Raw genomic sequence first — 25771 nt, forward strand, 5'->3', positions numbered from 1 at the left:
GTTGAGTTTAGTACCATATGCGCGAAAAATGCCATTGGCCGCGAATCCGACCAACCTAACTCTTTTTATATCTACCTTAACTTAAATAATACTATTAATGACTCCCGTTTCACGTACTCACTATAACTATTTCGTTAATCTCCATATCTAGTCCAAAATCTGACATTCAACTCAAAGATAATTTGTTGAGTTTAGAACCATTTGCGCGAATAATATCACTTACCGAGAATCCGTCTGTATATGAACAATCTATCTATTTGCTTAAATTAATCTTTTCATAAAAACTATGGTCGTAATTTCGGCAGACACAAATGAGCCGGATAAAACACTTCGTTGGGCCGTAATTCTCTCTCCCATGTTGTATAAACAACAGGGAACACACTGCCTATTGCAGGGTGGTCCAAACCCAGGCCCGCCACTTCATTATCTTTGGCTCGCGTCGCATTTGGAGAGGAATCAAAAAATCGCATTTCTTGTTGTTTCGTCATAAAATTAACCAAAAAATATTTTGTCATATTGTTGCATCACTAATGTCACTGAATTGATTAGTGTTATGGCTGGTTGAGGCAACGAACGAAGTTCTTGGCACTATTGTGGCCCGCGAACAATGCAAAAGTAATTTTATGGCCCGCGAATCTGCCAATCTTGGACCACTCTGGCCTATTGCGTACAAGTTCAATAACAATGTTAGAAATAAGTAAACTACTGTGTATATATATATATATATATCTTGTTTAAATTACCACTTGGAACGCGCGAAAACTTAACAATAGGTATTGTTGCGTAACAATAGTAATTATTTCTTATCAAATTCAGGTTCAATGCTTTAATTATGACCTCATAGTAATTATATTCAAACTTGCAAGACTTGAACGCTAATGAACTCTGGAGATAATGAAGCAGCAATTAAGCGGCGTCTACGCAAAAGATAGACCAGTAAATTAACTTAACGTAAGAAACATGGAATTCGATACTCCCGTAATAAATTTCTAACTTTCGAGAAAGATTTTCTATGCTATATCAATGCTGTACAAAGAATTACCATTACTACACGGGTTGTCCATAAAGTCTTTTTACAATTTCAATTTTGTTATGAAGTCAGTTTTCAATATATCTTAACCAGGTTTATTGATTTTTAATCAGTAATTGTTAAAGTATTTTACTTCATTTAATACATCTGTGAGAACCAAAACAATAAATGGTATCGATAAATTCCCTTTGCAATTTTAAAAAATTGTTAAGACTTTGTGGACACTCCATACTTTCAATTTGATTTCGTGTTGGTTGAAATGACTGTTTGCTTAAAACTGTTTGTTCTATTCATATTGCACATATTTCTACTCGAAGCCACAACTTTTTATTAAAATGCTAACTTGTTTGCCTTTTTTACATCAAGTTTTGTAAATGAACTGAAGCCGATGGACAGGGGTATATTCACTTGGCTAACACAGACAGTCCCCGACCTCGTAATATAACTAAAACAAGGAATATCGGAATAAAATTATGACCTGACCCCCCACCTGGTACTCATACTTCGCGAATACCATCGGTTCTATCTCTCTCCATAGAGCACAATTATTACTTTCCATTATGATTATTATTATCGTCTTCTAACAGCTCCCCTTCAGATAACTTGTTTGCAATGATACGTCATTTTATTGAGAAATAATTTGTCTGCATTTACATGTATCGAAGCCCTCGGGCCTTTATAACTTGTTCCATTAAAACGATCGTTATGTTGTTTATACTAAGCCGACTGATGTACGGCCATATTTAAAACAACGATAAATTGAGTACTTAAAACTACTGTTTTATGTTAGGACCATGATTAATAAATTATGATAGAAGTGTAAATCAGGTGTTTACAACAAAAAAGTGCGGCATTTTAGCTGTAACTTTGTGTAACTCCGAAGCGAGAGAGTGGTGAACAAGCAATAATGCAATTATAGAAAAACATAATGGAAAAAAGAATTATTTACTACTCATTTGCACATGATAATCACAAAATTCAAGTTCATATGTCTGAAACAAATAACTGTCTAACTAATCCCATACCCGACATGGACTAGTAACCGGACGAAAGGCCGTGGTTCACCACATGTTTTTGCGCGTTTTCCCACGTTTTGGCAATTTTTCTAGTGTTGTTGGACGGCTTTTCTTTCCCTCGAGATATTTAATAAAAATCTTATCCTAAATATGACCGACATTTCAAATTATGCAGATAGTTCTTTTCGAATGGGCGTTCCAGAACTATTCGTACCAAGATGACGCACAACCCTAACCGGGTACACATGTTCAGGTCGTGCGCCATATTGGTACGAATACTTCGGGAGCACCTTCCAATGTCCTGTGGCGGTTGTCTGAGGATAGACGTTCTAACAGCGTTAGCGAAAGCTATGTCTCACGCTATGTTAACCTTGTCGGCTCCATTTTGCCTTCTTGATTCTTAATACGATACAGAACTGATGTAAGTCTGTTATTCATTTCGATTTTTATACCAACACCCACATTATCGCGCGCGAAATGTAACAATACTCTTTAATATGATAACACAATGTAATTTTCCTTATCAAAACCATGTTCAATGCCATAATTATTGCATAATAGTCGGTGTGAGGCAATGCGCGAGACTCCGGCGCTAATGAGGCCCGAGTACCTATTACTCGTCCCAAACGCGATTCAGATATCTCGCGCGCGTTTGTTTTTTAATAAGCGATAAAACTTGACAGCGTAAGTTCACAAAAGTAGGTATAATTATCGTAAAGCTTCTTTTATGATTTGAGGTTTGAAGTCAGAAAATGTGGTCTGGTTTAAATCGCTTGAGTAATTATAGAATTCAAATTAAAAATAGCGCATCAGCGGTTAAAAAAGCATGATAGCCTGATAAAAATTTAATTTCAAATTAAGAAAATGAGTTATTATCCAGTTAGGGTTACGAATGATAATTACTATTTTTCTCATTTTAGCGTTGGCGAGGGTGTTTTTTTGGCGGGCTTTGCCAAAAAAAAAAAAAAATGGACGAATACAAACAACCACGGCCGTCATAATATTAAAATACATGAGAGAGCAATGTTTATATATGTATGGACGCAAAAATCAAATGGTTGATATGGCCACAGTAAAGTCAGTTGAATCTCGGCCAAATGTTAGAAAGTATTGCTACCAAATTTTTTTTTGGAATCGGGGCATCTCTTTTTTGATTATACTGGGCCACGGCCTATCGTTCTTGCACTAGAATGTCTTAATTAGGGTGTAATATTCTAAGACTATGACATTACATTCTGTTAATATGATAACACATCGTCGCCTCTTTCGGTCATTAATTTTTCTTGTTCATATTCAACAACCACGAACCGCCAATATGTCTTTATCAACAGTACTATACTTAATATTCCACAATTTAAATTAGTAAACACATTTACTGCAAAAACTAACTCTTTTCACATTTTTTTTTATAAAGTACTACCCAATAATTATCTAAATTACAAGCGGTGTTTACAATGATCATTTGTTTGTCTGGCAATCCCATGTATTCAAAGAATGCATCGTAAGGTAAATACCAGTCCTGCGGGAACTCGCGTAGTGTGTGTACCAGGTTAGGGTTAGGCCATAATTTTATTCCAAATTTCCTTATTTTAGTTTTATTACGAGTTCGGGGACTGTCTGTGTTAGCAAAGTGAATATACCCCTGCTCATAGGTTTCAGTCCATTTACAAAACTTGATGTAAAGTATGCGAACAAAATTAGTTACCTCCATATTGATACACACACTTCTGGAGCGTCCCGACCAGAACTTGCATAGCTGACGCAATTCTAAAGTGTGTCTGCCGAATACAAACTTTGTATAGCCTCAGTCGCCGCCCGTCAAAGGTAAGTCTTTTTTACTACGCAGTAGCGTATCTACGTAAAATGGCGCCCATTGCAAAGTTTAAAATATCGTTAACTGATATCGTTAGTGATCGTTGACTGAAAATATTTAACGACTGTAGTTGATTTGAGATACTTGTGCGTCAGTATATACGTAAAAATACGGGTCTTTCATAGAATGCCTAGCCTACACCACTAAAAGTGAGAGATTTGAAAAAAAACTTCCGCCACGCTTTAAATAAAATTTTAGTAAGTATCGAGATGGAGTTAGGAATGATTTAAAAATTTAAACTTTCAGCGCAATCTGCTTTTCTAACCCTAACTGGATAACTGGCGAGAGCATTGTACAAAAGATCTATAATTCTTTATTTCTGGGTGAGCGCGCCTAACCTTGCTTCGTGCAAACTACCTTCCTTAAAAATGGCATTCATTCTTTTTACTTCTGGTTTAGTATGTGACCTTGCACAGCTGACAAACTCAAATATTTTTTTACGTCCCACGTCGGCCGGCATTTGGTAATTCACCAATATACTTCCGTATGTTTGCGCAATTCAATGGTCGCCGTTAAATTTGCTCCGCGATGAGTTTCCTTTACTTCCGAGTTGATGCGCGTTGCATTGAGCAGGGTCCCATTCAAAAATTTGTAACATTCCGATTCGAAAAACTTGCTCAATACATCAATTTCCGCATCTATTAGTAATTCAATAGTCGCCGGTGAATAGACTCTGATATGTGTGCTCTCGAAGTATTTGTACCAAGATGGCGCACAGCCTAACCATAGTTTGTGTACCAGGTTAGGTTGTTCAGGTTGTGCGTCATCTTTGTGCGAAATTATCCGAAGCAACTGATATGCGTTCATTAACTTATGATTTAATGCACGTTTCATTGAGCAACTTCCCATTGAAAACTTTGTAACATTCCGATTCGAAAAACCCGCCCAATGCATCAATATACTTCCGTAGCTATTAGCGATTCAATAGAGGACTTATTTATTGATGTGCGTTGCAATAAGCAGTTTCCCCAAAGTACCATTCACAGACTGGCGTCGAAATGCACCGATGTACTTCCGTAACTATTAGCAATTCAATAGCCACTTCATTTACTCTTATGTTTCTATGATTCATTTACTTCTATGAAAAAAATTTAATTCATGATATTCAATTCATTATTCAAACTTTCGACTTTTTTCGGTTATTCACATGGCGGGCTGGTCTAAACTAACGCTTCCCAACAGCGGAAGAATCCCTTCGCAGCAAGAAATTGTCATTTTTCTGGGAGAATTTTGCTACCCACCCTTACCCCCCAAATGGGTACTCCCGTGGTATGTGTACCAAGTTAGAGTTGGGCCATAATAATATTAGGCCCACTCAGACTGGCGGGCTATGTAACTGTGACGTAGAAAGTTACATTTGATGAACAATATTAACAGTGTATACAAAACAAAGGTGGAAAACAATACGCCTCGTGTCAAATCTAAATTAACCGCAATCTCAACATATTCCTTGAGCTATTTTTAGCTAAAACATCAAAACTTGATTTCAGTTTAGTTGTGGCAGCATCAGGCGGGCCAGATTAAATTACCTAACGGGCAGGATTTGGCCCGCGGGCCGTACTTTGCCAATGTCTGATCTATTTGGTTCATTTTCTGCCCTTTATTTCTATTCATATTTCTGGCACTCTATTCCACATACTAAAACTTTCGATTAATACAACTTCTATTTATATCAGAAAATTTTAACAAGAAAAAAATACCGTAATCTCTTAAATTATAACTTTAAATCATAAAACCAAAAAACGCCTTTGACCTAAATACTTACATTGAAATTTTTTTACAACAGAATTCTCGGAAATGAAGCTTATATCAATACTACTAAAAAGTGGTGATTTTAACTAAAAATTCACTGTCATCTAGAGTCGAGAAAGTTCTTAAATTGCCGAGTTAGACAGTAACATTTACAAGGTCCGTACGGAGGGATCTTTGGGGTCTAAAAAGCATTTCAAGCTACGAAAATTTTCTATATATGAGAAAATCTTTTTTTACATTTCAAAAAAAAGGGGGGGGGGGGTGGTGGCTGATTTTATCGGTTCGTCATTGACAACACAATTTGTTACATTTTGGTTGAGGATATGAGAATTCGTCTTAACGCTTCAACAAATAGGGCCAAGCGTTTCTCAGACTGTGTTCCGCAGAACAGAGATCAGAATTGTGACAAAATTGGTTGCCGTTTTATTGTCGATTTTCTAATTCATTGGTGTTACACAAGGTTGGATAAAAAGCGTAGGTGTTTCGCCAAAAAAGTTTGAGAAACGCTTATCTAGGCTATCGCACGCAACTATAAAATACAACTAACTTTATCTCATTTTTTTATAGTAATATTTATTTGATTTATTATTTTTATTCTCATTTTCACAAACAATGAAATCTTCCAAGTACAAAATATCGGTATTTAAGTCCATGTAATCGCTTGCTTTTCTAGGAATTGAAATTATGGATTTCTCCGAATTTCGGCAAATTGGTTGTTTTGTGATTTTCTGAGAATTTTGATGATAGAATTTTTTATCTTTTTTATATGTGACATACAATATTCCTGAAAATGGAGTATTCACAATTCACGAATTATTTTCGAATCCTGTTTCACGAATTTGGAAATTTTTTCCAATTTGTTGAATTGAATAAAAATAAATTAAACTAATAAATGAAGGATAAATTGGAGTATTTCGCGGAAACTCCGGAAAAATTAAATTTTGATGAAACAAAAAATTTTAAAATATATGAACACGAAGTCCAAAACAAAGTACTTTTCGTACCGTTCCTACCGGTATCAATTAATCTCCGAGTTTCGCATAACTTCGCGTCTAATCGAAAACAGCCTCTTAGGATCTCGTAGGATTCATTGAAAATTTAGGAATATATAAATAAAAGAAATAGCCGTATATATTTAAAATAAATCTTTAAACCACTGAAAATTTCAAAGCAATTGGTCCTTTAGGGAATGAGAAAAGCGATTTTTTCACTTTGGCACATTCAAACCTTCTTGGATTAAGAACACTACCGAACACTTCAGAACAAAATCTATATACAAGTACGATTTTGTGAATATGAGCAAAAATATTTATTTCTTGAAGTTCGTGCTTTGTTGTTTTTGAACTATTTTCAAGAAATCGGTAATTTGGAGAAAATACGATTTGACTGGAATATGTTCAAAATATAAAAAAGTATCTTTTCAAGGAATATTCATCGCGTTTCTTATATCAATCTAATTCGTTTTATTTTTAGAATTTTGTTTTTCAATTCGACGGAAAAACAAATTAATTGGATTATGACAAAAGACAAATAAATCGAATTTTAAGGAATTATTTTTAAAAAATGTAGTTTTTCGTTTGCTTTGAAAAGTCGAGAAATTGTAAAAATAGACTGAATTAAGAGCTCGTAATATTTTCTGGCAGTTCGCTGAATTAACCTTACCATGTGCGCTTTGGGGTACTCCCGTAGTATGTGTACCAGGTTAGGGTTAGGGCATAACTTTATTTCGATTTTCCTTATTTTAGTTCTATAAAAGAAATCAAAATATTCGCGACAAAAGATTGTACCTTCCGTGTTTATGTAAAAGGCCTAAAAGGAAAGAGGGCGAATGACGTCGGATCCGACACTGCACAAAGTGTTCCATCCGGCCTACTGTTGTAAATACGACTACAGTTATTATGAATATAAATCTTCGTCGAAAATGCCGATGAAAATAACTTCATAATGACCCTGATTGTTACTTTGTGCTCCTTATTATTATATAGACCAGGGATGTACAACTCGCGGGCCGCATGCGGCCCACAGGGAGAATTTGTGCGTCCCACTTGAAGTTTTTATATAACTATGGACATATAAACATATTTAACGTAAAAATTTTCTTGTATGATATCAAATATTACTAAAATTTAGTCTATAATTTCACGCGACTCCGCCCAAAGAAAAACGTTGTTAAGAGCCGCAGAAGATTTGATTTGGCGTTTGATTTAGCGAGGATCAAATTCTAACGTAAATCGGAATTGGGTTGGTATTTTAAGTTTGGTAAAAACGTTTGCGGCCCGCATTGAATTTCCCCACGTGAAAGTGGCCCGCTACACCAAAAAGGTTGCCGTGCTTGATATATACGTTAGCCTACCTGTTGAACTAGCTTTTGTAAATAAACTGTTTTTATTTATATTGAGTTTTAATCCCCCGGCCCGGTAATCAAGTCTATTGTTTGTAACTGGCCCACTCATAAAAGTAATGGCCCACTTCTGGGCCCTCAAACCCCTCAACTAGGATAAAAAATATTTCAACAAATTCAAGATTCCAAGTAGCTATAAACTTCACTGTTTCAAACGATTCAAAAAAAAATTCTTGGAAATGAAAAAAGTCAGAATCTGACTAAAATATAAGCGCGCCAAGCAGAAATACATGCATTGCAAATAATTCTTGAAATCCCACGATATCGATAGAATAAAAAAATTGGATTTCAAGGAAACGCAATGCGACCTTTTTTTTTTCGCAAAACTAAAAAAAGGACAAGGACTTTTTAACGTAATTGTCGTAATTTTTTCAACTCGTTAGAACAGTAATTTGTTTTACAGGAATAAGCAAGTGACGACAATTACAGTAAAATGAATAGTGCAATTTATCAAACTTTCTTAATCGTATTTAAAAAGCGCTAAATTGATTCGCACATTTTGGTGAATTTTGTTGTACGATGAGGAAAAAAATTACTACTTATAATTACTACTAACAAAAATGAGTTACTTTAATTGCTTTTGATCGTTATTACAACCACGTGTATGAGAAGCAAGGCAAATTACTGCTGTTTGGTTTTATTTTTGACAATTTGGCTAATTTTACCCTCGGATTTTTTGTAAAGATCTTCTTTCTGGTCGTTATTTACTCAAGTTATTATATTCTACTATCTTTTCACTGTAATTTTGAAATTTTTACCGGCAATCGCCTGGCATTACTTATTACTGGTATGCAGTTTTATAATTTTGATGCAATTTTGCGGTAAAAATCACTTTTCATCTCATTCACTGCCTCTTGGCTGTAATTTATACAACTTGACACATTTTGCGCTCTTTTTACTGTAAATGGCGCACCGCGTTATAAGGCAAACTGTCGATAATTTCCCATAATTAAGGCGAATCTGGCTATAAGTCGCAAACGGTATAGGTACTGAATAAAGGCAATTTAGCACTACTTGATACATACATTAAACGCGGCTTCTTATAAGGAGTACGATCGTTTTTTGAGAAAAAAAAAGTAATTAAATGCATAATTAAATTTTGATTCGTAAGATACGTTATTTAATTTTAGCATCTTAATTCCCATACACTTTAAAATGTTATCTGACCTCAAATTTGAATGTCATCTTTTATCTTGTCATAAAACCCATACTATTTGTCATAATACGACCGCGACCTTTTCATATGACGGCATATTGATTAGAAATTGCATGTTTGTTTAAATCTTGTCTGACATCGTTGTCTGTATATAATACCAAAAAGGTTCCCGACCTTTCATGGCTTGTGGTCCCCTTCATAAGTACTCAGTTTATAAGTCAAGGCCGGATATATATAGTACTACTAGTGTTTCATGGTATCTGAAGTTGAATACGATGGGACAGCACACATTTGTGTTTTCCATGGGACACGTGGGACACGAAAACCGCATGATTTTCGGGGAAATCATGGTAAAACACTTCGTAATGGACTTCGTGTCCATGGCATAGCTCTCTAGTTAGGTATAACGAGCGAAATATTTTTAGCATTAACAATATACTTTGTGAAGGAGCTGATGGACACGTGTATAATAGTTATAAATATAAAGTTAACAAAGTCCGTAAATTTTGTTGTTTTGCATATCTATTCGTACATGTAGTCCTATTTAGTAGATGCTAGTTAAACCTAAATTTAACAATTTCTATTGAATTTTATTTCAATGGGAATCCAATGGGATGGGACAGGCATAAATACTATGGGATGGGAATGGGACAGGAAATATGGGACAAGCCTGTGTATATAAGGAAAAAGGCAAAAATTTATATCAGCCGGGCCGATATTGAGGTCTTTATCGTATGACCGTATATATCAACTCGACCTACTGTCGCAAAAGAAAGCAAATAAACCGATCCATAGTGAATGTACTAGATTTAAGCATTATTACAGCAATCTGTTCAAACTGTACCTCATTTATAAAATTGAAAAATATTTTACAATTAATGCAATATTGTAAAAACATATTCTTGCATACAAAAATATTCTCAAAAATGACATTAGAAATTGTTTATATCAGAGCAGCTTTAAAAACACATTCTATCATAAACTGCAAGCTGTCACACGCCCATCTACAAATAAAAATAAAAAAAGATTCAATGTGTGAAACCGATACTAGAATTTGTTGCAACCTAATACGCTGTGTATTCTTCACACAATAGTATATGCTTGCTGAACGATTACATGTGAAATATAGTGTCATCCCCGGACAACATTCCCCCCCCCCCCCCCCCCCTCAACCACATACACACACAAAACAATATAAAGAGCAGCTCTATAAGAAAATTTTCACATTTAAACTGCTTCAGTCCGGGCCATAGTTAAATCTGTCTGGATGAAAAAAATGCTAGAAAACTGGTCCATCTGTTACTTGAGTTTAGATCTACACAAAACACCCCTCGCGCCACCTACAAATGCAAATTAAAAAAATCGATTTGTCTCATTAAGAAAATAAAAATTCGTCTCACATAAAAGCAAACAAAGGTGATGACGGGTTTATCGCATCTCCCTTTACACTAAAATGCATTTTTTTTCAAATCTTTTTCAAGTATTTTTGTACAATGTGTGCTTACGGCATGTGAAAAGGATGCTTGCATAAAAACAATATGCCCCCTCTCACACACAGAACCACATAACAAAAACGAGCAGATCTATTAGAAAAATTTACGTCTGAACTGCTTTAGTCCAGTTTAGTTTAGTTTTAATTCTATCTTTCTCAATTAAAAAAGCGAGAAAAACTGGCTCATCTGTTCATTATATGCTATGTCGTAACATGAAAGTATGCTTGCATCGGTTTTCTCTCGCTCTATAATTTTTTTTTTTTCAAAAATTCGATAATATATTTAAAAATTCTAGATTCATGCAGAATTACGTTCAGTTCTACACAAACAATTAATCCTATGTTTGTCATTCTTTTAAAACAATTTTATATAATACGCTTTATATTCTTCACACAATAGTATATGCGCCTCCCCTGCGGCCTCCCTCCCGAACTATGAAAAAAAAAATGAAGAAAAAGGGAGAATATATTTAAAAACTCCAGATTCATGCAGGATTAATTTCAGTTCTACCTAAAACTTTAACTTGAAACAATTCTACACATTCTTAAGCATCGGTAACCTAATACGCTTTATATTCTTCACACAATAGTATATGCGTGCAGAAAGACTGCCAGTAGAATATGATGATATCCCTGGCATAACTCATTACCCCCTCACACACACACAAAACAAAAAACGCAGATCTAATAAAAACATTCTACATTTAAACTGCTTTAGTTAGTGTTCTAATTCAAACGTTCTCAATAAAAAAATGCTAGAAAACTGGTCCATCATTATATGCTTTGTCGTAACATAAAAGAATGGTTGCGCCGCCTCTCTACCGCAGTATGAGTTTTTTTCAACTGCGATAATAATTTTAAATATTCTAGATTCATGCAAATTAGGTTTAGTTTTACACAAAAAATCCTATGTTTCACGTATTTTTAAAAACAATTCTACAAATTCTTAAGCATTGGTAACCTAATACGCTTTATATTCTTCACACAATAGTATATGCGTGCAGAATAACTGCCTGTAAAATATAATGACATCCCTGGCATAACTCATTATTCTTTTTGTCATTGCCCCAAGCGCTATGCATTTATATTATTCAATTTTTATTTTTTCACACTTTTACTTTAAGAAATCATATTTTTTATTAATTTATAATCTTTTTTTGCCATTATCTGTTCGTTTCATCTCTTCAAAAATGCGCTCTTTACGTAGAAAATATCCTTGCGCGTTGTTAACGTGCCCGAAGGCATAAAATTCGACTGTTCGTTCGCTATTATCCCTCAAAAAATTAAACATAGGATTTTTCGAAATACCTCGAATCAAAGAAGGCGGACCCCTTCGAAACGCCGTTTTTCTGTGGTCCAAGATAAGGGGATGCCTTTATATTAAATTTTTCTTTTTAACTTACCATAATATGATGAAGTTTCATTACTATAATAACACCCTACACGAGAAATTATCTTTTTTTTAATATAATTTTAACAGTATGCCCGCTATCATTATTACTTTAGTATTTACTTTAAAATATTGATGATTTCGAAATTCCCTCCGAAAGTCTCCACATAAGCAACTACCCAATGTGTGAATAAATTAGGATTTCAAGTGGTAACTAGAGTTTCTGAATTTCAGACTTCAAATGTAATTTTTCCATAAAAATTTAAAAAGCATTGAGTCGTATAAGGGCTGGGCTTTCTAAATCGAATCGAATAGTAAATTAATCGAATCGGTTCAGACAAGAATTTTGGATTGCCGCCATCTTGTTTTTTTGTCCGCTAAAAGTCGAGATGAACCCCCAATTTTTTATTCATATCTAATTTTTTAAATGCAATTGTAATATATGACTTTTTTCCTTCGAGCGAGTTACTGATGAAACATGTTTCTTATCGTTTGTGAACGTTTAGCGAACTCTCTTGAGTGATAGATAGACACGAATTTATGTGTCTGAAAGACCTTTTACAATGAAAAGCTACACACAATTGCATATCTTCCAAAAAAATTCGATTCTGAAACGATCAGCTATTCGAAAAGGCCAGTTCTAATTAAAAAGCGCCGAAAAATGTTCTATAAAAACTCTATTGGCGCTCATAGCGTATCGCATTTCATTCGCCATATCATATTACCAGATTGGAATTTGATATATTGCCCGCCCGTGAAAGTATATTTTTGTTAAGTTTTACATTTTGAATATCTATCTCCCAGGGAGAAGTATATATCCGACATTTTCGAATATCTTGTGATTTCAGAATCGAATCGAATAATTTTTTCGAATCGAATCTCGAATACTTGAACGTATATAATTGTAAGCGACTTTATTATAGTAATTGGTCCTCTCAACAAATGAATTACTGAAAACGTAGAATACATCACTCAGACAGATTACTGAGCGTTCACACAAAATAACAAACACGTTTTATCAATAACTCACCACAGAGAATAGTCATATGTTAGTATTTCGTTGAAAAAATATGACTCCAATGAAAAAAAAATTGGGGATTTCACCTCGACCATTAACGGAAAGATAAAAACAAGATGGCGGCGAATCGAAATTTAGCTCTGAACCGATTCGAATAATTTACTATTCGAAATAACGGTAGCTTCTGGGATATCAGAGGCCGCTAGTACAACCCCCCTAATTCTGATCGAACAACGAGGAGTAAGCGAGTATAATACGAAAACGTTTATTGCTATAAACGTGTGAGACATCATAAATACATAATTGACTCCGCGTTGTTTGGGTAAATAGGACTTAATTTTTGTTTTCAGAAAATTGTAAACCAAAATTATTACTTCGAAATTTCTTGTTGGTGTTAAAATAATTGCGCGCGTTTGTTTTGTTACTTCGTAAAATAAAATTGATATCTTAACCGGGGGTCTCACATCTTTACCCAGAAAAATACGTTGAGTAAGAATCTACTCGTTCGATGGGCCATAATTTTTCAAACTGTTTTGCCCCGCAACACCTATATACGCTTTTTACCTCGCCTCGCGAAACACTACGGAAGTAGAAGCTAAAATGATAATGGAAAAAATGCGTAATAGTGGATTACTTTGTGCATGCATGCTTTCCAGACTGGCACGAGGCCTGCTGCCTGTTTGTCGCCAGTTTGAGGACAAATTTACGACCAAGAGGCACCGAAGTACGGCTGAGATCGCTATGGCGAACAATTAGGTCGCAATTTCGACCCCCTGTCTCGCGGAACACTCCGGAAAAGCTCGCGGAACACAGTTTGAGAAACGCTTCGTTAAGCAAGTACTTCAAAACCAAGATTCCAAAGCACGGTCCCGAAAGTTTACAAGTGTTTCCCAACTTATGGATAGGTCGCCTGAAAATATTCTTGAGTTTTTATTTTTGGGGGAAAAATCTAAAAGTTACTGCTTTTATTTTCTAGTAAATTTTATTATTTATTTCATATTTAGTATTGAAGTGTTGCTCAAAAGTAATTATGTAGATGTGGGAAGTATCACAGCGTAAAAACTTCACAGCATCCATTTTGCTTAGAGCGACGCAATTATTTCAATAAATCGCTGATGGCAAAACATCTCACTTGTGCGAGTTTAAAAGTTCTGCTGAAACAAATCTTTTGTAAAATTCAAAGTGATTGTTTTGTATCAGTAATTTAATTCGGCGGCCATAAATGCACTTCATGCGGTTTGTACCGTGTGTGAGCATTTCGTTGGGTTGCGAGATTTTACAAAATTTATTTTTCAAATATTTGGGCTGCGTGGGAAAAGGTTGAAAACCATTGATTAATATATCAAACTATCACTGAACATTCTACACTTTAAGGATGATTTTGTTTTCAAGTCTTAGGCTTGCTTTTATACATTTACAGCTTATAAAATCATTCTTAACCTACAAGTGTTGCTCAGAGGTTCCTTGAGCCCCTAGAACTGACATAAGCAAACTACGGCCCGCGGGCCAAATCCTGCCAGTCGGGTAATTCAAAATTATGGCCTAACCCTAATCTGGTACACACACACTACGGGAGTACCTGATACCTGTAGTAATTGTAATGAGAGACCTTTTTTAGTTGCCCAAGAGAACTGCCCCCTAGAGAGGCCGACTGCCCAGTTAAAATAAAACTGAAAAGATGGATTTCAGGATTTCAGCAACTCGGGTACTTCAAAAGTATTATTGGAAAAATGTCGAACCGACTGGTAGTTACATGTTACTTCAGTTATGTGCAACCGGGATATACTGGGGCGCAGAGCAGTAGCCAGGAATTTTCAATGGGGGTGGGGGGAGTTCTGAGACTTTTAATTGTCAAGTCAAACCGAAACAGTTAGCGGGTCTGGAAAACATATGTTTTAACCTGTGTAGTCTTGTCGGTATAAAAAGCGATTCAACGTGCTAAAAATGGCTATGTATAATACATTAAAATGCTTTTTTTTTACAAAAAAATGGGAAGGGGTGGGGGAAAGGGGGGAAGCTAAGGCCAATAAAAAACAGGAAGCATCTGGCGCCCATCAACAGCCTATACCGAAAATATAGGCTATTTCCAGGAGGTTTCGGGGGGTCCGACCCGCGCCCAAGGGTACAACCCAGATTGTGCGCAATTCCCCATCAAAATTCTATATGATTTCAGGAATCTTTTTTACAAATTCCCTTTCCAAAAACACACCCCGCCAACGCTTAAAAAAAAATATTAATAATCCAGTCAAGGTTAAGAATGGCAAGGGTGACTGTATCATCATGAATTATGATTGAGTATTTCAGATTAACGCCAGAACGGAATCATACCGATAACATAAACATAACGTTTTGCTTCACAAAAATAAACAACTGATTGTAAACAGCGGATTAGAATAACAAAGGAAACCGCAGGTCATTGGCTTAAAAATGGCGGCGATTTTGGTTTAATTGATCGTGAAAAAGCACTATAAATAACTTGTGTTTTCTTTGAATTGGAGATTTAAGCAAGACATCAATTTGATCTATTTTTGTGAGGCGTTTCAACATCCTTCGCTCTAAACAATGCTCAGTACTCGCGTAGTATGTGTACCAGGTTAGAGTTGGCCACTATTTTATTCCGATTTTCCTTATTTTAGTTCTTTAAGGGGTTCGGGGACTGTTTGTGATAGCCAAGTGAATATACCCCCTGCTCATAGGTTTCAGTTCCTTCACACAACTTGAAGTAAAGTAGGCGAACAAAATCAGTTACTTTCATATTGGTACACATACTTCTGGAGCGCCCTTGCCTTTGTAGTTTTAATTTAGTTCATATTGTGACTTGTATAGATAAATAAGTGTTATATCAATAATAAAGAACTAAAGAATATTACTGCTACTCCTCGTCACTTTGGGGGGCGTGAGGTAGATTCCTTTTCGGCTGGGATACGTAGCTATAACCACTCTCGACTTTGGTTGCGAACAACGGGTTAATGTAACACAACAGCACAAACAAATTTATTTTGACCGGATTTCATAATAATAATCCGCAAGTCATTGCTTACATGATGTTGCGACTTTCGGTTAGTTTTTCTTGGAAAAAATTTGGCTGTTTATTTGATTTTCACCAAAATGCAATTCCTCAGCAAGGCGCTTTTACTCAGAAGTAAAAAAGACTTATTTTTGAGTAAAGGGCGACCATTGAATTTTGAAAATTGATGAAAAAATTTTTTCTAGCATTCGCTCAAATCAGGGCAACACGTGCTTTGTTCAGAAGTAAAATCTCATCTCAGAGCGAAGTTACAGGACCATTGAGATGTTTAGAGATACTGAATCCATATATATATATATATATAGAATTATGGAAGTAAATCACGCATCGTCAGGGGCGTACCTTGAGTGCGCGGTTGACCTCCGACCTCCCTCATTTTTTAAATGAAAAAAAATAAGTTTTTGTATCATACATTGTAGTTTTTCGTAGCTTTAGATCCTTATTAGACACTCAGGACTCGTGAAAACGTACGCCGCCAGCTTTTACGGTTGAAATGGGCAATTAGAAACATCAGAACCCCCTCCCCCCCCTCTTCAAAAAGTCCTGGCTACACCTTAAATGCCGAACTGGAAATATTTCGGTCATTCCAAGAATATCAGCTTTTTACATATCGAAGGATGCTTGTGCAGTTAACAGACAATATGATCCTATAAGCCCCCTTTTTCACAAATAGCGTTTAATGCCTACGTGACCACAGAAACGTACGCATATAGTCTGGAACCCCGAGGGCGTCTCTTCCGGGAAAGTCATAGGAGTGCCGACAATTGCCCGCAGATGCTCTTTAACGATAAGAATTTTTAGGCGAATAACAATTTTTGTTATTTTTTTGTCAAATTCGAAAAAAAAAATTGAGCAGGTCGAAATTTTGGTTTGGGACTTAATTGGAAATAGAAGTACAACTTGCAAGTACAAGTCCATAATATCTCAAACAATTTCAAAATTGCAAAAGAAATTTATCGCTACCATACATTGTTTTGGCCCTCACAGATGTATTAAATGAAGTGTAAATATTCGAACAATCACTGATTAAAAAACAACAAACCTGGTTAAAATATATTGAGAACTTGACTTTATACCAAAATTAAAATTGTAAAGGAACTTTATGAACACTCTGTATATGCAAAATCGTGATTTATAAAAAAAAAATCAAAAAAAAATTCATTGTAGTTTTGATAAATTTGATATTGCATTCCTGCAGTTCACCCTAACACAAAAGCGTATCCAGCGCAAAATTGGGGAGGAAAGCAAATTTTGTTTTCTATACTGACATAATACGACGCTTGCTCGTGCCTTTTGCTACGAACAAGCCCAGATAAAAGTATTGACCGATATCTAGCAAAATTGTGAAGAATCTCCCTACAGACTAACTCCGCTGTCGAATTATCCAAGGTATACATACAAGCGCGCATTTTCATCCATCTCGATTGGTTCATTCGTTGAAAAGATTATTGATTGCAAGACAGGAAAAATTAACTTTCAGTTAAATCGTTCAAGAATAAAGTAAAACGGTGGTCTTTTAGGCCACTCCTGGCTTCACATACAGTCATACACCCTACTAATATGCTATTCATTTACTTATCCTAGTCCAAACATAACTCCTACTAATAACAAGAACGCGATGCTAAAATATATAGACACGAAAGTTGAAACGATGTAGCACGGGAATGCAACAGTAATCAGTAATTTATTTTTCCACCACACTAAAATACACTTTATGAATAAACAATACAAAAATAAATTAAAATGTCACTCCAGGATGAAGGGAGGCACTAGACATCATTACTGGTTATCGAGTAGCGATGCCCGTAATTTGAGTCTAACAGTAATAGATGAATCGAATCAACTGAATTCCCCCCCCCCCCCCCGGACCCGCCTGGGGAGGAGATTCTTCAATTGGACTCACCTAGGGGCAGATTCTTCAGTTGATCCCGTTTCCCAACTGAAGAATATCCCTCCCCTGACCCACCTAAGTCGATAATACCAGCTGATCCTTCATTTGACCTGGACTAATTATTTGGTAGGGTTAAAAGGTCTTAGTTGGGGTGGAGATTCTACAGTTGGTCTAACTTGGGTTGGAGATTCTTTAGTTGGGTGCCCTTTGGGGGGATTCTTCAGTTGATCCGATAAATTAAACAATGATTTTTAAAAGAAGTTTGTGTCAAAGTAAGTCAAGGCGACCTGAATACCCTGAAGACGCCGATTCAAAAAACAATAGACTACTGGTACGGCAATCTTTGCGACTTTGTCTAACCGCCAGACACAAACAAGGAATCGCCACAAAATGCGCAATTTTTCAATTTGAAGACTCATCGACACAAGAAAACGAATCCATAAATTCGTTCATCCACGTATTAATAGCCGTCTAGCGAAAAATACAATTTTTAACCACTGAAAATTTCAAAACATTCAGTGTAGTACAGCGGTTCTCAACGGTGGGGCGTATACAATTATCGAGGAAGCGTTGAGCTGATTAAAATATTTGTTACATTTGATCTTGCCCGCTTTTTTTGGATATTTACATTTCAAAACTTTTATTTTATTATTTACGTTTCATCCACGTATTTTCAACTTGTTTTTCGAATAAAACATACTTTCTCCTCACTATCTGTTATTTGTAGCTTATTGTTAGCTAGTTATTTATGAGGTTGGGCGCGAGACTTAGCAAATTCAAAAAGGAGACGCGGCTCAAAAAGTTTAGGAACCACTGGGCTAGAAGTAAATAGGTTTTCGTAAGTACAAGAATGAGAAAATAAAATCTAGCAACAACAACATAATAACAAACAATTCAAATATGAACAAAATTTATCTACGAGTACCATGCAAACAAGAGAGCTATGCTCAAATATATGGACACGTTTGAAATAAATGAATGTAAAAGCCTTCTAAAAAAAATTATCTTTAATCACTGAAAATTTCAGAGCAATTGGTCCAGTAATCAAGGAGAAAAGCGACTTTTTAAAAGTGTGTCAAAGAAGAAGAAGAGTGCAGCATAAAATGCAAAACGATCGTTATGTCTACTGACGTGCCAAAAAATCAGACATCTATTTGCGCATATTGCGTGAAATCTTCTGCATCCGAGTAAACCTCATCGCTGAAACGAATTTGCTTGAAAATCGATTTTACAACAGGATACTCAAAGTTCTCAGTGAGAGAGGCCTGGGCACAAGCAATTCGCCAATGTGCGAAGAGCTTGAATGCTTTTGAATAGGTACAGAATAATCTCGCCCCGGAATTATAATCCTAGCCGAAAATTATTCGATCATTCAGTTTAACGCCTTTAATAACGTCAACATTATACACCCCGTCTTGAACCCGGAAATGTTTCGATACGGTTCATCGATCACAATTTATCGTAATTTACTTGACACCAAAATTTGCATACAACGTCACAACATTTCAAACAGAAAACCGAAGACACTTCGACCACTGCGATCCAGAAAACCGAAACGATATCCGGTAACCACAGTTTGACGTAACCTTGTCAGAGACCTGTCCTGAACCCGGAAGTGTTTCGATACGGGTCATCGATCAAAATTCATCATATTTTTTTAAGAACAAAATTTGCATACAACGTCATGACATTTCAAACAAAGAAACTAGAAAAGCTCCGACCATTGCGGTCAGAAAACCGAAACGATATCCGGTAACTACAGTTTGACGTAACCTTATCAGAAACCTGTCTTGAACTCGGCAGTGTTTCGATACGGTTTATCGATCATAATTCATCGTGATTTTCTTGACACCAAATTTTGCATACAACTTCCAACAACTTAAACTGGAAATCGAATAAACTCCGACCACAGCAACTCAGAAAACCGAAACGGCAATTGGTAACCACAGTTTGACGTCATATATTCTTATCAGTGAAACGTGATGCGCTATTTCTGGTTAGACATAGATAAAGATCACTGATAATATAGAGATAACACACGATTAAATGTTTTTATCAGGAATCCGCACATACGTGCATGTCAATCAAAATTGTCTCAACCAACGAGGTTAGTTTTTCAAAATCTGTCGCATACTGCTTTTTACGTTTTTGCCCCAAATAGGGAAATTTACTGGAATGATGACGCATCGTGTAGTGGTACCCAAACCACGGCCGCTTAACGGTTTAATATGACCCGTCGATCTTGAGTGAAATAGTTAACACTTCATGTTTTAATCTTTTTTGCGTTCTAGATAATACCAATTGTTACATCATTATCACAGTTTAAAGCACATGTATAATCGTCACAATTCAATTATAATGGTATCTTTATCATACGCATCGGTACCGATATTGAACCCCTTGCGGACGCTTCCCTTTCCCGGCCCGCAAACATCTTTTTGCTTCTAATTTAAGCCCCCGGTCTATCAACTTTGAAAATCATTGTGTTAAACGTTGTGATTATGCTACCACGACTTTGTTAATTGCAATGGCTGATGTATTCAGTATCAAGTCAAATATTTTTTTGAATTAAATCGAATACTTGTAATTAAATGTAACTTTTTTAATATAATGGGTCTTTCAGACACACAAATTACTGAAAACATGTAATACATCACTCAGACAACGAAAAACTTATTTTATCAATAAGGGTAATAGCCAGATACATAATGGATGCAGTGGGTTATTTAGAGATTCCAGGATATGGCGTCAAAATTGCAATGTCGCACCTTTTGAGGAAAACCGAAACACATTTCATTTGTTTTCAACTTCAGATCTCGGGGTTTCCTGATTAAATTGGGGGACGCCAAAATATGTGGCGAAATCTACCCGCCTATCAAATCCTTGCACCCAAATCAACTAACTAACTGTAACTCATTCCTAATTGACTTCTGAACGGGGAAAATGCCCTGATTTTCCATATAATTAATTCGTCTTATCGGCTTTTCTCTCCCCGGAAAATGCCGATTCCTTAAACCACAACTCTTTACTGTCCCTAGTGGCGAAAAATTGAAAACAATTACATCATTTATATATTAGCATTCCAATGACAGACAGGAGAAAATCGCCCTTGTTTTGATTGTTGTGACATTTTGCCACAGAAATTCAAAACTCAGCGATCTGATTTAGATAATTAGGATTCTTGATGGCTTCCCTAAACAAAAATATTATTCTTTCAAGACGAGTGGTCGTTGGTCACGTACACAGGACTGATCCATATCACGTACGAGGAATGATCTAAGGAAATTGTCATGCTTGTCTATAGGACAGTTTTTGTCTCACCCAGTATCATGTAAATTTATGCCTGTCTTATCATATCGTATGAAACGTTTCTCATGGAATTACTTCCGTAGTATGTAATATTTGATATTCATAATTTTATTCCGATTTCCCTTATTTAGGTTCTATCACGAGTTCGAGTCTGTGTTGGCCAAGTGAATATACCCCCTGCCCATAGGTTTCATTCCTTTTACACAACCTGATGTAAAGTAAGCAAACAAAATTAGTTACCTCCCCAGAGATTATGTAAATTTATGCCTGCTTCATGTCTTGTGAAACGTTTCGGCTTTACGTTACTGGTAACGCCAGGTCGAAGAACCGCTACAAATAATTTATATTGATTTTCAAGAGGTCATCACGAAAAATTAATAGCGAAAAATACAATCTTTACACCAAAAATTCAAAGCAGTTAATCCGGTAGCTAATGAGAAAGGCGATATCAACAAGAACAACAACACATTAACAAAACGATCAATATGCACTCTTTCAATATAATCATTTCTTAGGATTATTCATTGATCAGAAAAAAACGGCGCTTTAGAAGTATGTGTACCAATATGGATGTAACTAATTTTGTTCACCTACTTTATATAAAGGGACTGAAACATATGGGCAGGGGATATATTCACTTGACTAACACAGATAGTCCCGAACTCGTAAAAAAACCCGTAAAAAAACTAAAATAAGGGAAATCGAAATCAAATTATGACCTGACCCTAACCTGGTACACATACTACAGGATTACCGTGAATTCCATATAAGTACTTAGAAAAACCACTCTGACGACATCAAACCAAAGACAGATTCTCTTATAGAGATTATGGCATAATAAAATTCGGATCATAAACAGTCACAGACCAACATGTAAACACAATTCTTTTCAAATATACAAACGGAAACTGAAGTACGAAAAAATGATAAAAGTAATTATATAACACTCAAAATATTATTTTCATGTTACATAATCATGTGTCGCCTGTTTTTATTAAATTTCATTGTTTATTGAACACGTAAGTAGACCTATAAATCGTTTTAACATTATGTTGTTGTTCCTATTCTTGTTCTTGTTGTTCTTTGTCACAAGAACAAACCATTCTTTGATTACTGGACCAATTGCTTTGAAATTTTCAGTGCTTAAAGATTAAATTTTTCGCTAGAAGGCTATAGCTTTTATTTATTTCAAATATTCCGGTAAGTTGCATGGGATTCCATTTTTTGTGTGCTATGACGTCATCGAAATTTGCCAATATGTGACACAATGTGTCTATATATATTCGAGCATAGCTCTCTTGTTTCTATTTGGCATTGACGTGTTGACATAAATATTATATAAAAATGGCTGTTTTGAAGTAACCGTTTAATTCTACGGCCATAAAAGGGCGCTCTAGAAGTATGTGTACCAATATGGAAGTACATCAAGTTGTGTAAAGGGAATGAAACCTATGGACAGGGAGATATTCAGTTAGTTAACACAGACAGTCCCCGAACTCGTGATTAAACTAAAATAAGGGAAATCGGAATAAAATTATGTCCTGACCCTAACCTGGTACACATACTACGGGATTACCGTGAACTCCATATAAGTACTTGGAAAAACCACTCGGGCGACACCAAACCAAAGACAGATTCTCTTATAGAGATTATGGCATAATAAAATTCGGATCATAAACAGTCATGGACCAACATATAAACACAATTCTTTTCAAATATACAAACGAAAACCGAAGTATAAACAAATAATAAAAGTAATTATATAAGTCTAAAAATGGTGTTTTATTTGTCACGTTATGTGATGGATTTTTTTTAAATATCACTATGACGATGTTTTTCAAAAGAATTTGTTGAAAAATCTTATTTTAAAAATTATATGTTCGTGAAATTCACGATACTCATGTAGCGTGTGTACCAGGTTAGGGTTAGGCCATAATTTGATTCCGATTTTTCTTATTTTAGTTCTATTACGAGTTCGGTGACTGTTTATTTAGCCCCCCCCCCCCCCCCCCCCCCCAAAATCGACATCATAATCTCGCATACTCTTCCTTTCTCTTCCGCGTTTCAACTCCATCGCAAAAATGGATTATTTTTATTTCAGGAATAGTACCGATTGTTCAACTCTATAAACGGATTATAGCAATTTATCTGAGTCGACAACAAGTTTAATATATTATGATTTAATAAAGATGAGACGGGAAACGCCGACTTATCGATCTTCCGCAAAAAAAAATTAACTAATTATTTAATAACTGGCTAATTATACGAAATAATTCATCCAAAATCAAAAGACTTCTGGTCCGAGATTTGATGAGTGCACATGTGAAATTTGGAGCAGATGTAACCTCGCTTTCGTGAGATATTGCGTAACATACGAAAGTGTCTGACAGACAAACAGGCAAACAAACAGACAAATACCTATCGACATACTTACTGATCGAGATCGATAAGTAATAATCATCCATTTTACTCACACTCAGTGGCTGCTTGTACAAGTCCTCCTTTGGGGTGAAACGCGAAAGTAAGTGTTGTTAAATAAACTAAATACTTCGTGAACTAAAATAACCTGAACTTTGCACGAACCTTCAATTATATCAATTATAAGAAAATTAAATCAAAAAGATGAACTCAAATTTTGAAAATAACAATTCCTATATAAACCATGGTCCATACCAAACGATCATACATTTCGTTTCAAACGTGGTTTCAACTTTTTGAGTTCAATTTTAATGAACACGTTGAAAATATCACTTGACCACTAATTCCGATTCCTTCCCGCCATTCATAATTACGATTATGATGGAACAATTAGATATTGGTTTTGGCGGGAAGCATACCACAGACACGCGGTTATTTATTTTAAAATGAGTTTATGAGTTTAATTTACAAAATTCTTATTGTCTGCATATGATAGAAATAGCAATATAGCTACTACTGGAAAACTGAGCCAACGAGGCTATATTATATACATACAAGTAGGTTTACCATATAACTGAAGCAATAATAAAACGGGACATTGCGGATTGGAATAGCCGCAAAAACTCTTCGATAGAAAATAAATTTTATGTGAAGATGGTTGTTTCAAATTAGTCAGTTAATTGTTGCAACATAAAGCATGAGCACTACATACCGCCTAATATGCGAGCATATCATAATTGGGTTTTGAGTTTTTACAAAATATATTTTTTTTAAATTTGGGTCGCTTCAGAAAAATGGGTACTCATGTAGTATGTGAACCAAGATGGCGGACACCGGAACGTAGTATGTGTACCAGGTTAGGGTTAGGTCATAATTTTAAGTACAAATAATACGGAAGTCACTTGGCTAGTTCCCGAAATCGTAATAGAACTAAAATAAAGAAATTTAGAATAAAATTATGTCCTAACCCTAACTTGGCACACATACTACGTTCTGGTGTCCGCCATCTTGGTGCACATACTACGGGGGCGCCAAAACTGCTCTATTGGATTATTCTAATCTCAATTTTTTGTTCACGACTGACTGTATCCGGTAACGGAAACAAAATCGGAAATCTTGATAAAAACCGGAACAAAACGACTCTTTCTATTTACACTATTAAGAGCACGTTTATGTTGTTAAACACTGATACTATCTTGGTATAAGTCACGACTTATTTGCTAATTGTAAAAGTGATGCAAACAGTTCAAAAAAACGTAAAATAAATTGAATTTGATGATGGCTTGATTTGCCAATTTCCACATCTGATGTCGTTTATTATTTGTGGAGAGGTAGTTAGCTATTTTCATCAAGCAGTTCAAAAAAACGTGAAATAAATTGAATTTGATGATGGCTTGATTTGCCCATTTCCGCAACCCTAGTTTATATGCTAATTGTGATTTATATCTTTTCATGATACAATTTTACACGGAAGTTCCAAATAAAGAAGCAGCTACAAACATGCTTGCAGATATTATTGTTGAAAGAAATGGTATATTTCCCGTTAGGCAATGTCTCCTAAAGGCAGTGGTTCCCAACCCTTTATGTTTCGTGACCTCCTTCCGGAAGCATTTAGCACTCATCGCCCCCTTTTTAATATTCCAGTGGTATTTATAGTTTTTTTTTGATTGGTAGATTCCAAATCCCATTATGTTTAAACAATTCAAGCTCAAAAAAGTGGAAACACCATGTGAAATAACCTTATCAATAATGTAAAAAGAAAGAAAACGGAGATTTTCCTTGTAAAGGGAAACGTAAAGGGCTAGTGTTGTAGGCATGAGGTTTCAGCTCGAAAGCATAATCTTGCGATACCGACATCATTTTAGAGCTTTTTGAACTTTGACCTTTTGACCACACGGAACAAGGATATGCAGGATACTCATACACACGTGGGGCAATTATGTTTTGCGAATAACAGTACCTTTCTGTTCAGCATTACCTCCTACACTTTATTTCAA

The 25771-nt window shown here is 35.5% G+C and overlaps 1 protein-coding gene across 1 annotated transcript in view; it reads left to right on the plus strand.

Moving 5' to 3' along the window:
- Positions 1-25771, plus strand: part of LOC120334744 (afadin- and alpha-actinin-binding protein A-like) — a 165345-nt gene that overhangs the window by 112401 nt on the left and 27173 nt on the right. The gene's annotated exons all lie outside the window — the stretch shown is intronic.

Source organism: Styela clava, chromosome 1 (genome assembly GCF_964204865.1).
Source record: "Styela clava chromosome 1, kaStyClav1.hap1.2, whole genome shotgun sequence".
Taxonomy (NCBI): Eukaryota; Metazoa; Chordata; class Ascidiacea; order Stolidobranchia; family Styelidae; genus Styela; species Styela clava.